The sequence below is a fragment of the Coturnix japonica genome, chromosome 14 (assembly GCF_054131305.1).
Source record: "Coturnix japonica strain WE chromosome 14, WE-NBRP24, whole genome shotgun sequence".
Lineage (NCBI taxonomy): Eukaryota > Metazoa > Chordata > Aves > Galliformes > Phasianidae > Coturnix > Coturnix japonica.
Window position 1 is genome coordinate 2,058,646 of NC_140676.1, and position 15,683 is coordinate 2,074,328.

Genomic DNA, 15,683 nt, shown 5'->3' on the forward strand with positions numbered 1-15,683 from the left:
GTACAGCCGAGTTCTGCCGGGCACCGCTGGGTCCGCCGAGCAGTCACAGCCCCGGGACGAGCCGCGGTGGGAGCGCGACGTGCTGCGGAGTAAGGACTAGAGGCGGCCGGGTGAGGTGGTTGTCACCGCGGTTCCATGGTGTAATGGTTAGCACTCTGGACTCTGAATCCAGCGATCCGAGTTCAAATCTCGGTGGAACCTGAACTTTTTCACTTTAAGTATATATATATTTTTTTCCCTATATGTTCTAACTATGGCCCATAGTACTCCTGTCTCCCTTCCCCTTTGAGGGTCCTTCACACACACAGGGTAACACCTCCTGTATCCTTTTGGCTGTATTTTATCCCGTGTGAGGTATGGGCATCCTTCTCACCACAGTGTAAAACAGGGCATTGGTTCCACAGTTCTCAGCACTGCTCAGTTTGGGGTGGGTTAAGGAGAAGCCCACCAGGTCCTACAGGTCTTCCCACAGCCCAGGACATGAGCAGTGTTCAAGTCTATGATTGCGTGAGATTCTGTAATGGTGGCACTGCTCTTGAAGGAGATAGAAGCGAGATATTTGAGTTCATGAGGCACAAAATGGTGCCTAGGACCATCAGGTACAAAGCTGAAATAGTGACCAGATGCTGTAGGGAATAGAAAAGATCAGAACATTTGTCTGTAGAAGGATCAAAATAGAGTGTAAGGGAAACTGTTGATCACAGCCTGAACCTCTGATTAACCATCTGAGGCAAGTGATGAGCCAGCTGTGGGAGCACAGGTGAAGGTAATTTAGCCTTGACTAAGGTGAAGGTAATTTAGACCTTGACTCCACCTCTCCTAGAGTCCATTTAAGGGCTGACCACCATTGTGGTGGCATCTTTGTCTGGAGATTGTTCATCTGTGGAGTTCTTGTGGTGAGTCTCTACATTGGTGAGCACCTGCCTTGACTGAAGGCCTCAGAACTGGTGAGTCCTTATCCTTGGATACCCTCTAGCTGTCTATTTCCATCTATGTTTGTATTATTGCAACTGTACCTTATACTTGTATTATTTCAACTGTGTAGTAGAGTATAGAGAAAGCAAAGCTACCCTCAGAATGAGGGCTATGGAAGCAAAAGCAGCTAAAAATATGTATGCATATATATTTGCATTTACCTGAGGGAAATGAGACCTGCCAAAAGGGAACTTGAAGCTGTGAAGTGGGTGAGCACAGCCCCAGGAGGGTTTGTGCCCTCAGGGTTTGTGCCAGGACAGCAACAGGGCTCCAAAGGCCTCACTCACCGAGGCCCTGCTGCCACCCTCAGGCACTAAGGCCAGTTCCTTTCTCCTGCATTAGGGCTGGAGACCTAATTTGAAAAGCATAAAGGTAGCCCTGGTGTCCAGATGCTCAAACCAAGGCCCCTAAGCCTCGCTCTGCTCTCAGTATATTGGCCATCTCAGCACTCAGCAGCAATGTGATGATTTCTGTGTGAGGAGAGAAACCCCCAGGCACCCGCAGCATCAGTGACTGTCTGCTGGGAGGAAAATGAGCCATAACCTGATCCTTTCCGCTTACAAATGCTTCCTGCTGCCTCAGAGCTTGCAAGAGAAGAAAACAAAATGCTAATAATGAAGGGATGTGGGGCAGAACCGAATTCCCCCCAGCACAATTGATGAGGTGAGCTGGAGCATCGGGGGCTGGGCTCAGCCTGCACCTCTGGACTGACCCTTTTTGTCTGCAGATGAGCTCAAAACACATGAGATGTGGAGTCTGTAACTGCTCCTCTCTCTTCAGCCTCTTTCAGAAGCTGATCTACTGCGCTGAGTAGTGCCTTACAATTAATAATGAATACTCTACATGTGGGGGCTGGGGTGTATTTATAGCTGCATTGTTAAGGCTTCCATCTCGCATCCTATTTGCAGTCCTCCTTTGAACATTGCCATTTAAAAAAAAAATGTTAATTTTGACACGATGTTCTTCAGGCCTAGTTTCACACCCCAGAAATGCTACTGGTTTCAAAAAAATTAAAAATAACACGGATTAAGTATTTTTAGTTATTCCCCCTGTAAGAGCTGTTCTCGTTTCTGTGTTTTGGGTTTTGTTTATCAGCTAGCAGCCTGGGAACAACCTTTACTTATGTTTTTCATACGTTACTTCCTCTTGTACCAAACTGCAGATGCTCTTCTGCTGGATCCAGCTCACTGTGTGTAAGACAGTGGGGCACAAGGTGAGGACAACACCTCTTGTGGCTGAGCCAAAAGTCACTGTCCATACACTGCTGCACTGTTATCACTTGTTGGGCTTCAAGGAGACATTAAGAAGCAAAGGCATTTTTTTCCAATCACATAACATAAAAATTCCCACAGACTGCTATGTATGTGAGCAGCAGCAGGGGTTATTTCCAGCTAAGCCAGTTTAAATGCATTTGATCATTTTGATTAAACGCATTTTCCATGGTGCTGAGAGGCAAAACTGAAACAGCAGAAAGAGCTAAGGATCTAAAGAGGAGTCAGCTGGCAGCAGTGGATGAAGATTTAAGTCTTATATTCTGTTCAGCCCTGGGTTAATTTTGTTCCTGTTTAGGTAAGCTGAGGATGAGACTGTACAAACCCTCAGGAAATGTCACTGTCAGTGAGGACCATCTTGGCTGCTCCAATCCTTCCTTGTGTCCCCTCTCAGAGCTGCTGCTGCAGTTATGGGATGGCCTGGGATCCCTCCCACACTACTGAAACATGGCTGAAAGGCAGAGGTCAGGCCTGAAATAACAGAGGAGTGTGTGCTCCGGGACTGACAGCTTTTAATGTGAGAAAAGTCATTCAGCACTGACATTTCTGCTGCATTAATTGCCATTAGTGTCATCCTTGCGGGAACACTAAATTCACTGCAAACCTTGAATTAATGCTCTCTCATAATTCTTCAGTTTGTGCTTGGTTGCAACCATTTGCAGAGGTAGCACATCCCAAGTGACTGGAGCAGAGACAAGGAATAATACTCAGCTGGCCCTTGGATGTTCAATTTAGCGAGGAAAAGAAGCAGAGGTCATACTTATAACTGTGTATTTATGGTTCTGTTCTGGAAATCATGGAGCAGCTGCCAAACAGTCTCCAGCTCTTGCCTCAGCAGTACTGATGTGCATTGGACTCTCAGCTCAGAGTTGCTCAGCTCCAGGTACTGTGCATCTGATTCTTTCCTCACACCCTTCCTTCATCCTCCTTCTTGCCTGTCACTGGCTCCTCAGACCCCAAGAGAAATCCTGGATGAAAAAAATCAAGAGAAGTTTTACCACAGCATTCACTGCTTGTAGCGTTCCAACCAAGTTGAGGTCTTTCTGCAGCTGGATTTGACATAAAAGGAGAAGGGAAAAAAGGATGGACATAATGTGGTTGCAGCTCCTCTGCCTCATTCTTTCCCATGTGCAGTTTGCAAGTCCATCGCTTTGTAAAGTGCAGTGAAAGATCTGGAGGTGGAAGTAGCATTAACTCAAGCTTGTCCTTGAATGGCTGTTGACCCAAATTCCCATTTTCCAAATGGAAGGAGCCATCGGTTTCCCTGGACAGAATGCAGGAAGGACGAAAGCGGGCTCACACAGTCTACTTTGTTCTATCAGCAGAGAAATATTTCCTGAGGGGAAAATCCAGTCAATACTTTGCCATTTCTAACAAGCCACAAATTATTGCAATTATGCAAAGATGATTCAAGCTTTCCAATCCAGCTGCTAAATTAGAGGAGAGCAAACTCTTAGCACTCGCTACCCTTAGCTTGACATGACAGTCAGGAGGAAAAAGATTTAAGTATAAAAGAGATCAACAGAAATAATAACATAAAAAAAAAAACCAACCCTCTTTCTAAAACCTTCAACTAAATTAAAGGGTTTACGTTGTGCAAGGAGATCTATTTCTCAGGTGATTCCATGACAGATGAAGTAGAAATAAAAATGCACGGAGTCAATTTTTCTGATGATTATTCACTTGAATTCTAGCATATACTCTGTTCTTTTTCTTCTACAGCTCAAATAAGAAGAAATGGGCAAAAATTCTTCCTCTGTATCACCCAGGAGATGGAATAACAAAGGATCTTGTGCTAAACATGGACGTATTCATAGTCAAACCTTGTCCTGGTTTCAGAGATCTGCATGGCACTGAGGAAAGAAAATGGGAATGGAGCAGTTCCAGAACAATTAAATGCCTTTTGAGGGCATTTTTTGCTAGGCCAATACTGCAGCAAGCAGAAGGGAAGGAATATCTCCTGCAGCCTTTGGGAAGAGGGATCAAATGCAACAGACTTGGTGTTTCTTATGATGACTGTGAGAATGAAGTCACTGGTTTTTTGCATCCATTTTGGACTCGGAATGCGTCTCCTAGTCTGTGTCTGTTATCTCCAGAGACAAATTAGCAAGACATTACTGGCAGCCCCACAGTAACTGCTGGCCAGGATATAATTTCTGAGACGTTCTCAAAATCTTACTAGACCTGCACAGGATTTTATTTCTTATCAAAGGCCAGAATTTACTTGTTGGTGATAAATTTAACATGAGCATCACTACCAGATAAACTCAATGTCATCGTCACATTTCTCATCATTTTCTGATTTGAACAGTCAGCCCTGGAGAAGGAAGGAGGCAGCTTGACTTCTGTGCCTGATCCATTCACTGCTGAAACAACCAGCAGAGCAGGCTGGCTGTGCTCAGCATGGCAATGCTCGTTGTGAAGCTCTGCAATTACCCAAGGAGCCAGGCTGTGGCTCTAAAACTTTGCTCATCGACAACATCAGAGAGCAGTCAGATGGAACAACTGGGATGGCTTTGATCTGGCAGAACACCCTTCCTCCTGCTCCCCTACCTTGGGAACCGTCCAGTTCCCCATAATTTTTTTTCATGCCATTCACACAACATTCATTGTTTTTTCATAAGGTACAATAACTTCTGTGGGCAAACTGAAGACCATAACAGCTAGATAGATTAATTTATTTAATAGAAGTCTGAATATTTCAGTGATTCCTCCATAAATATGTTCATAGCTGATTTTGCCAAGAAAATGACAAAACGTTACGTAGAATCCCATAGATATTCCCTATAAATCCACTAGGTGTCCTACTGCTGACAAGTAACTACGCTCAACTTCTATTTATTTATTTATCTGCCTATCTGTCTACTTATTTATTTATTTTTGTCCAGATTTTGCCAGTGATAAATTGAGTCTTTAGTGGAATTAGGTCTGTGTTTGCAGGTTGAAGTAACACACACGTGTGGGTCTTGTGACAGCAGGATGTCTGGCATGCAGCAGTAGCTCTTTTGGCAAATGCCTCTGATGTTTCCCACAGAGACCAGCTCAAGGTTATAGGCTGCAAAGAAATAGGAAAAGAATCTGCCTTCCTCTCCTGGGAATGTTAACCAAGATTCATCTGAGCCTCTCCTAGATCAACCTTGGGCTGCTATTTATAGGATTGCTAAAGTGAGCCCAACGCTGACCTTAAAGGTGATGGCAAAATGTGTCCTTAATCAGAGCCGCTCTGCACAGGCTGCAATTTTGACATTCCTGGTCACCGTTCCAGTCCCTGATGAGTCCTGCTGCCTGCCAGCGCTTGCACTTGGCTGCAAAGGCCAGCACAGCACCCGCTCACGAGGTGTCCTGGCACTTCCAACATGGAGGGCATGGCAAATATATACCAAGAAAAGCAAGCTGTGAGGCAGCCAAAGGATAGTTTAATCATCCCAAAAATACAAAATACTTATTCCGCTTGGGTGGAGTGCGTTGTAAAGATATGTCGCTGTTGTACAACCTGCAGCACATGCAGTGTACCAGGTGGTGCTGCTTGGGACCTCCCTCAGCCACCCCAAGATCTGCTGCTCACAATGAGCCTCAGCACAGTAATCTCAGCTTCTCTGAAGCAGTCATCTCTGTAGCTATATAGAAAGCATCATTCATTGCATTACTTTCAGTCCTCAGAAATGGGTATTTGTAATGTATTGGTGGGGGATGACTACAAGCTGATTTTCTCGGACTTGTCACTGAAGCACAGATCACACGCTGGCTATGTAAATCCCATAGGCTTGCTCTTTGCCAACCATTGCTTGCCATATTTGCAAATTCCTCTCTCCTTCTTTCCAGGTTCAGAGTGGTGCCACATCTCCAATTTACTTCAAATCTACATAAGGTATGTGAAGAGAAAATCGGGTTTGTTTTCCATTCAAAAACTGCCAGAGACAAAGACGTTCTCAAACAATGAATTTAATCTCCTTTACAGAAACACTGCCCACAGCGATTGGCTTTGCAAACAGGCACCAGACAAGTGTCAGCAGCAGCTTAATCATAGGCTGCAAGGGGAAATCAGAGGGGAAGAACAGCCTCGTGTCCTTGGCCCATCAGGATTCCTTGCCATCAGGCATTGTGCATCACGGGAAGTGCTGAGCATCTGTCCTGTGCCATGTGCTGCATTACTGCCTCAATTTCTTGCTATTTGTTTTGAAGGTATGACAGTCATTTTCCTGACAACCTGCAAGAAGAAAAGATTCTCCCATCTTCTGACTGCCTGTATATATAGCTGCCTGCTGCAATGTCATCCATAGGCAGCCTGCACCATATGCTGACTGTGAAAAAGAGAGTAACCTGGCCCAGCGCGTGTGTTTGCTGTTATACATAACAAATACCTCGAGCCTTGCCATGATTCAGTGCATTATGCATGGGAGCCATCTGGTCCCGTAGCTTAAGAAGCAAACTGAAAATTCGATAAAAGCACAAATAGTCATAATGAGAGTGACTGAAAAGATGTGTTGATATTCCAAGCAGGAGTCTCCTTCCGCAGGGGCTGATCTCATCACCCATTGCCTCTTTCTTGCTCTGTGCTTTGGAGAGCTGCTGTCAGACAGGTTGCACTCTGAGCTCTGTGAGTACGTGCACCTTTGGGATCTTAACAATGTGTTTCATGTGCTTGAGCAAACCTTCTGGGACAAGATTTCTCTCACCAGCCAGCTGTGCAGAAAGCAAACTGTGCAAAATGTTTGTTTGGAGCACAGCACGTTTTATGGAACTGATTTCAAATGCGCTATCAATTATGATTATTCATTAATATGATTATTCTCATCACTGTGCAGAATTATGCCTTAAGGCTTTGACAGATTTAAAGGAAGTCCTTCACAGCTGGCCTAGATGTTCTCAGCCCTGAGGAGCAACAAGGAACCCAGAACAGTGGAGAGGTAGTGTGGGACGGCTTAGATTTGGGCAAGAGTTTGTGCACGACTTGGCCAGGAGACAGGGTTACTAAAACTGCCTTAATTGGATTTTGGAGACAGACCAATTTTCCCCCCTTGTGACTCTGCTTTCTGATGTTTGGAGGGCACAGGGAAGGCAGGCAGACAGAAGATGCCTATTTTAGCAAGTCTCTGCAGGGAATGCACACGCTTCGGAGAGGTACACATTTGTTTCCTCTGACACTGAATTAATGGGAATTGATGTATTGATTCTGCAATTCTTCTAAAGATTACTCCACAGTTTGGCATGTCTCTGAGCTGGTTAGCTGCAATGTGCACACAGCTCAAGACAGATATTTAATTATTCTAATAGGAATACAGTTGAAAAAACTGTGAAATCTAGAAAACTGTAGCATTATAATCAGGCAAATAGTACAGCCATTCCTGTCTTATGTAGGTTTATTCCATATCCAGCTATGTTTTGTGCTGTTGTTTTAATATAACCAACCCCTCCAAAATCACAGTTATGAAGATACTTGCCACTAGTACCAATTAATTGTGTGGGTTTCATTTTGTTTTTCCCTACTAATTTACAAGTACACTTTTCAGAAGAGATGGAGTCTGCCATTCTGTGTGTGTAGAGTGCATAGGATTATGGTAGGGCTGTACCAATACAAGCTGCTACTATTACTGTTAAGCAAGACAGTCATTCACCAATCTCAAGGGTTTAAATCGACTCTCTGTGGATTTTTCCACGTTTAACTATTTAAATATACTACGTGATATGCTCTACTTGCAGAATGTCTGAATATCTGTGCCAAGCGAGCTCCTGGTCCTGGATGTGAGGCAGCATCTTGTGTTAGGGATGAAGTAACCGCCTTGCATTTTGGTGCTTTGATCAGTGTCGCTGCTTTTATGATCTCACTAGGAAAGTTGCTTGATGTTTCTTTATTTTGAGTGTCAGCATGGCTCCTGAAACTGTTTGAAGTCATCCTGGTATTTCATTTATTTTCTGGCAAAGCAGCATCTGCGGTTTAAGAATAGAACATGTTAAACCTGCGTATAAATCCGAAGCAGAGCGTAGAGTTTCTGGGCAAAATTCTCCTCCTGGTTACACTTATGGAACTGTAGAGTAGTGTCTCCATCTTCCTGGTTGTCACTCTGACACCCATTCTCATTTCCTCGTGTCATACCCAAAGCTTCTGCCATATACGGGTGGCTGTGATTTCATCACAGCTGTTGTAATTTCCTAGGGAAACGTACAATTTCTGAGGAAGTACCAAAGATGCCTTTACAGTAGATGGGCCTCAGTGCTCAAAGAAATGTAACGCTGTCAGTTATTCTGTTTGTAGTTTTCCACGCAAACAAAAATCTGATGTAGGTGGATCTGCTGAACTATCTGGAGCACAAGTGGAGAATACACACTGTATGGCTGAGCCCGTTTTTAGAAGATAGAGTTCAGCAGCTCTTGCTTTAAACAAAGGAATCGCTGGCTGGCGGTTGTTTGATGTTTATTTCTGTGTAACTCTGCTCCTGATCTGCCTGTGCTGTAGAAATGCTGTTCATCCACAAGAAGACATTGCCTGGGCTGGGAGCCCCACTTCTGATTCAGGGAAGCACATGGTTTCCTTACAATCATACAATGCTGCTGATGATTATAATTACTATTCAATATACGGTGCAATTGTTTTTGGTGTTTAAAACAGCAAAACAAAACAAAGCAGTTTTGCAAAGGAAAACACAGCATTAGAATAAAAATATATATATATATATTGTAAATTAGAAGTGGTTAACCTTGAGGAGATAATTCTATCTGCAGCATCTGCTACCCAGTGTTCCCTGTGACCAGAACATGGGAAGAGAAACATCCATTAAGTATCCCAATATCCCTTTGGAAAAGAACGTCCTTCCTGTTCTGTAGGTATTGCAATTTACATCTTCTGTTCAGCAGCTGCTGGTGTCAAAGGCCAAGGGAGAAGGAACGTGGAATGCAGAGCCTGAAGTTTTTCAGCAGTAGCTAAAGGCAAAACCATCTAAAGCTGTAGCAGATGTTCCCTTATTTCCTGTCTGCTTATCAGCCCTGCAAAGACACTTCTTCTTTGTGCTTGTTATGCCAAGTGTAACTATGGAGATCTAATACAAGCTGCGCAAGAGCGATACCGTGAACAGCTCTTTACGTATTCGGTTATGAATGATCAAGCAAAAAATTATGGTTTCTAAGAACTCCCTCAGAGTTTTCTGCACACACAGTAGTCATAGCCCTCTTACAAGAAAGCAGCAGTGCACAAAGTAATTCAAGAAATAGGACGTTATTGTGGCTCCGTGAAGAGTAATTAAATATGATTACTGAATTGCTGCTCCTCGGACCTTCCTCAGGGTCCTTTCAGTTCAGACCTGCCCTTCCAGCTGGGAGGGTTACACCAGCTGAACTATAATTGCGTGCCATGCTTGATGCTGTTCGTAATATTTACATTAAAACAAAAGTAAATTAGTATCACAGAATCAAGGAATCCTTAGAGTTGGAAGGGACCTTCAAACTAAGTTAACTGGTATCTGCTGGGGTACATTTCTGTGGTGAAATTCTTCACCCTCAGCTCACGTGCCTTGTATAACAGCAGAGTGAAGATGTTAGTTTGGTCTCGGCACTTTCACATGTTGCCTGTTGTTCCCAATACACAAGAAATGAAAAGCAGCATATCCTGACTGTATCACTTGGAGGTGAGCACTGTTCTTTGGGTGATCCCTCCTTCTGGGAAGGGATGCACTAAATGTGCTCAGAAAGCAAGGTATCGCTTCTGTGACTGGGTAGGTGAATTTTCAGGGGAAGCATTCAAAAATAAGGAGCAGCATTTAGACTGTAAGGGATGACATAGTGGGAAGGTGGATAGATGAGATGGCTTAACAGGGCTTCATTATGGTCAAATTAATTCACTTTAAATAATTAATTCTCTTTTAAATTGACTCTAGTCTGCGCACTTGACATTTTGGAAGAGCTGCCATTCCCTGTCCTTCTGGTAAACGCTTTTGCATCTGTTTTCCATTGTCTCCTTCTTGAAATAATCCTTGTCACTAACAGGAACCATCAGCAGCATGGAACAAATTGACTTGCCAAGGACATTTCCTCCAACCCCATTATTTATACTGGAAGTATTCTTTTTTTTTACATTACAAAACAGATGATGACTTAAAGAATTTGCCATATTTCAAGATAGCTTAATGCTGCCACTATGAGTCAAATTCAAACTTTGAATTATTTGCATTGCATCAACATTTGGCCATACTTTTTGGAGGAGGTGATCAAGCAGTCACTAATGAACGCTCAATTCCTTCTGCTGGCGCTGTCATGCAGAGCTCCCCGCAGTATGAAGGATCAGATGTGTCACTCTCACTCTTCTGCTGTTAGCAGATTGATGTGGAGATGTAAGCAGATGAGTTGGAATTGTGTGGATTAAGCAAATACGTTCTGTATTTTTTTTCTCGATGTACTTTCACTCATGATCATTCTTATCTCTTTTGTCAGCTCCAGGCTGTGGACCAGTTGCTGAGAAAGCGTTATCTCCTCTAAATGTTCAGGCTGAAGGTTGCAGAGCTATTATGGCAGATGGATACAAACATGAGGACTCAAGTGTTCTGCATGCACGAGGGGTCTGCTGAGGGTTCCTTTGGGTTATGCTGGACCAAACCCTTTGCGAGCTCAGAAAAGGGCAGAAGCACGATGTGACCTATATCCTCGGTGAGTCACCACTAAGGTTCACTGTTGTTCTCTGTTTACCTCTGTTTCTGAGCAGTTGCTCACATTTTGAGCAAGTACCTGCTTACCTAGTTGAACGGATAGATGAGTATAATTAGAGTACAACAGAACAAGGTCAGTAGTTGTACTAACATATGGGAACATTCCGAGGCAGTTACAGAAGAAAAGAATTTCAGATAATTAGGAGAGGTTTTGGACACTGATACGGATTTTAAAAGTACCCAAGGTGAAATAACAGATACAAAAAATATCAATATTGAGATAAAACCCTCGTGAGTCAGTATTTGAGCCAGCTTCCACTCTTTGGGAATTTCACATACAGTTATCCAGGTAGGGCAGATTGCAGTGTATCTCCTTAGTCTGGTGGGCTTGCACTTACCCTTCAAGGCATCTTCTGCTGAAAAAGAGACAGGTCTGAATTAATAGTGCAGTTGCAATATTATTTAATATGTTCTGAGCTAGCTGTAACTTTTTAAAAATTGGTTTTATTTCTACCTAGATAAAGATCTAATAATGAAAGCTCTCTGTCTCGTATGACAAATTCACTGACAGCACGGCCTGAGCTGCATTCTTTCAGTCAACCAGGACATGTTTTTTAAATACCCTTGACTCTCTGGCTAATAATCCAGCAACGATGGCTTTAGCTTGCAAATAAAATGCTGAACTAGGTGCACCATTTTGAAAGTATGGAAAGCAGTGGAAGGATTGAAAGTATTTTGATAGAAAGAAGCATTTTGATGGGCTGTCGAGTTTTGTAAAAGGAGTAGAGCTGTGCTACAAGAACATCAGCTTTAATTTGGGTCAGATTTTCAGTGCAGATGCAACTGATGCATTTTCCTGGAAACTCTGCATGGCAGTTAGTGAGAAGAGTGACCTGATGTTTGCTCACTGTACAAAAGAGCTGCTCTGTTTGCTGATGATGTTTGAATGAAGTGCTGCCCTTTTTTTCCAAAGCAGGGAACTGTTGAAGCCTGCTCAGGAGCAAAGCTTTTCTCATGGAACAGCGTCAGACAGAGAGTATAAAATATCTCTTTAGTGCATCTTGACAGATGTCAATCTGACTTGTCAAGTTTTCTGAATTTTAACGATCTGGATTAATTTCCAGATAATGAGTATTTATGTAACCGTGGTACCTTATAAATGAATATGGAAATGATTCCGTAACATTCATTACAGGTCCTACGGTAACAAATTAAAGGCAAACGGTGATGTGGATTGTTTTTGAGTTTATTAACTTCATAATTTTGGTGGTTTGCTTTATTTTTTACTGTGATTTCCGTATGCCAGACAGCGTTTCCTCAACCAAAGGGAGCTATGTGCTTCAATGTATCAAAGGATAGGAAAGAGTAATAAAATTCAAAGCACATTGTGCTGAAGGAAGTAGTAAATGGCAGCTGAGATTTCAGAACATTTGTCTGCGAAGCAAATAAATCAGTCTTTCTTGCAGGCTCTCATCTTACATGTTGTTAGTCCCTTACTCAATGATGAGATAGTTTTAAACTAATTATAATACTTTGCTCTTCTGTAGCTGTTTCTCTAAAGAATCTCAATAGTGTTCTACAAATATTAATTAAGGCTAATCGTACCCCTGAGAAGTGGCTAACTGGCAGATATGCTTCATTTAACCCATCATGATATGAGTGATCCTTAGAACAAAATACCAACAATGTAAACAGCAGGGCTGCACGAGGGCCTGAAGTAGGCAGTGGGGCCTCTTTAGGTACATGGCATACAATTACTTAGTCTAGACAATACTTGAAGGTAAACCTAAGTGCAAAAAAATAAGGAGCTGAGATGGGAAGTGACCAAAAGTGGTTTAAAATCTGGTGTAAGAGGAGGTACCCACAGCATCACATGGAGTGACTCTGGGTGGTGAATCAGACTGATTCAGGGAAAAGACTGCTATGTGTAGAAATTGCCTCCAGCTGGGCCAAGGAGCGTGAGTGCAAAGGAAACCTCTAAGGCTGATGCATGAACACCAGTGATAACAATTAAGTCTTAACTCTCACTCCTGAGGTACAGAAGCTGCTGAAAATAGCAACCAAACAGCAATACCAGTACATATGTTTACAGCCTGAGACTGTTATTTTTGCTGGCAAATCTGCACGCATAATTTCCTTCCTGCAATTACTCCACAAAGAGCAGCTTTTGTAACCGTGCTTTAATGATGAGAACAATACTTAGTGCTGCACTGGACAACAGGTTGTTGTTGTTGGGACGTGTGTTAGGACTCAGACCATCCTCAAGTAACATTTCTGCTGTTCCATTCTTTAAGAACCTGCTGCAAATATTTGTTTGAGAGCTTCTGTTGTCTACAGGAAGAGCCAGACCAAAAATACACCCCAGCTGTACGTATTTATTTGCCTACTAATGACAGGAGAAGAGGTGTGGCATCCCTTGCTTGATACCCCAATATGCAGCAATACAGGAAAGCGTGATGTTAACTGCTTTCTCACCAACGAACACCACCGTCATTTGAGATCTGAGAGTTGCTACAATGCGTTGTGTGTAGATTTAGTGTTTGCTGGGGAAAGCTTTATGATGCACAGTCCTAAATCTTCAGATGCACACTGATATTCTGCGGAAGAAAAGCACCACTGAAAAGTGAAGCCATGATGAGTTGGCATCATTTTTGTTTTATTTATAGAAGACAACTCAGAAACATTTCGGTTTCTTCTTTGGGAAAGTTTTCTTTCCTTTTTGCGTCCCAGCACTTGTGAGCTTTTGGGAACACAAGCTCTCACACAAATACTGGCAATGAACCCTTGCTGAGAAATTCTACCTGCTGGAGAAAAATCTGCTCATTTTCTCCAAGTGGAATTCCTTCACACTCCAGTTAGACTTTATCCTTGCTTATATGCAACAGATTTCTCTGTCTGCATTTTGTGAATTGCAGTTCACGGCACACATGATTCTGATGCCTAAGGAACCCCCCTGCAGTGCTTCTGCTGAGCCTTTGGATCAGGCCCCGAGTTTGCTTCATTTCCCCATATTTCTATCTGCTTCAGTAAGTACTTTATCTAGAGAAGAGTCTGAGTCTTCTTTTTTGCATACATGCATGATATTCTATTGCTTCTTTTATAATTTATAACCAGACGTTTCCCTGGAGTGCAAAAGCTTTTCAGAAGGGCTACACTTGAAGCAGTAAAAGGAAGGATAACTGCATCATTGTAGTGCTGCATCATAACATTTAAATACATTATTATTTCATAATCTGTCCTAGAGTTTAATCACTACAGGCAGGGACAGTCTCTCTATGTCAGAAGGGATAGAATCCAGATTTTCAAATAAGCATATATTTAAAAAAAAAATAAATTAAAAATGCTGCTTCCAGTGTGATTCCAGCTTGCCAAAGGCTCCAATTCATTGCATAAGCCTCTGGATGTAGATCCATCACTGTATCATAAAGTGGGTTACTGGGCAGGGTAAGGCAGTCCAACCTCTGAAATGTAGACTGTTGCTTTGCCAGTTACACGGTTTATACTTATCCATTATCCTTATCTTTGTAGTTATTTTTACCAGTGTTACAGATGTGCCATGTCTTTTCGGAAGACATTCTCTTGGGTTCTTTTGGAGCCCCATTCTTTCTCCATGGAGATGTGAATGAGCAGAGCACACAGCACAGACAAATGAGTTCAAAATGAATAAAATTGGTAAGAAAATGGAGATGAAGCCCCAGATTGCTTACTGAAGTAAGTCAAATAGTTTTGCCTATGGAAGCTGGTTTCTTCCAGGAAATAGTGGAATAATAATAGCTTTCTGTTATTATTTTTTCTGAGCATTCTTGAAGCCTCATGAATTATAAGCAGTCAGATCTCACAGTCCTGAGACAGTCTGTTAAAACCATGTCCTAGGACAGAGAAATTCTCGATTCCATTCCTGGCACTGTCCCTGACCATCTGTCGCTTGTCCTCTGCCTTGCTTCAGTTTACCCATGTGTAAGAAGCACTTAAAATAAACAAAACCATGCTTTGGAAATGACTTCAGTACCACAAGCTAGAAATTTGGGGGTTGCAACATGGGAAAAAAATGGTTCTGTGGCTGCCAGTCCACAGAAACCCTGCGAGTCTCCCTTGGGAAGCTAAATCCAACTGACAGCTCTCCACCCCATACTTGAGAGAACACCACATTGAGCATCCTGTTTCTGCCCACCTGCAGTACACATGGTAGTTGACTTGTTTAATTGACTTTCAATGCATACTAAGATTCTGATTCAACACTGACTGGAATTAATAGGAGCGCTCCTATTGACTTAATGATCTCTGGGTCAGTCTCCATGTGTGTTCAGAGATCTCTGCCTTGAGATCCCCAGTGTTCCCATGAACACTGTCATAGGGATAGGCTTTGTTTGACTGACACATAGACCCATCTCTGTGCTGCGAGCCTGCAGGAGCTGTGCATGCAGTGAATGTCTCTGCCTGTACAGTAAGGCTATTCATTGATGTTGCTCTTCATTCAGAAGCAAATACAGCACTATAGTCATTATTGCTCATAGACCCTTTCACACGTGGCATTAGTTGAGTCTTGATGTGGAAAATTGATGACAAGCTATGGAGGAAAGCTTGGCAGTTAGATACGAGACAGGAGACATGGTTTGATTGAGGTGCTGACAAGCCAGTAATGAAATGGAACATTACAATCACGTGTGCTAGTGGAGACCTGGGGATGAAAGTGTGGCACAGCCAACAGGGAGACAGAGCAGCAGGTAGGTCACAGGGAGAAAGCAAAAGAGGGTTGGTGGAACCGGGGGAGAAGGAGGAGGAGATGGAAGAACAAGAAGGACAG

At 42.8% G+C, this 15,683-nt stretch overlaps 1 protein-coding gene and 1 non-coding gene across 3 annotated transcripts in view; both read left to right on the top strand.

The window, feature by feature from the left end:
* The first annotated feature begins 75 nt into the window (after positions 1 to 75).
* Positions 76 to 15,683, top strand: part of DENND4A (DENN domain containing 4A) — a 59,502-nt gene continuing 43,894 nt past the window's right edge. Inside the window, exons 1-5 of one of the 2 annotated variants that reach the window (XM_085515211.1) lie at positions 76 to 321; positions 824 to 947; positions 6,069 to 6,114; positions 6,205 to 6,428; positions 10,668 to 10,880. The gene's annotated coding sequence lies outside the window, so the exon portion shown is untranslated. Of the gene's footprint in view, positions 322 to 823; positions 948 to 6,068; positions 6,115 to 6,204; positions 6,429 to 10,667; positions 10,881 to 15,683 lie in introns of those variants that run through there. The other variant, XM_085515210.1, reaches the window with a different exon arrangement.
* TRNAQ-CUG (transfer RNA glutamine (anticodon CUG)) lies at positions 130 to 201 on the top strand. The gene has a single exon. It is a non-coding gene; the product is annotated as a tRNA-Gln (tRNA).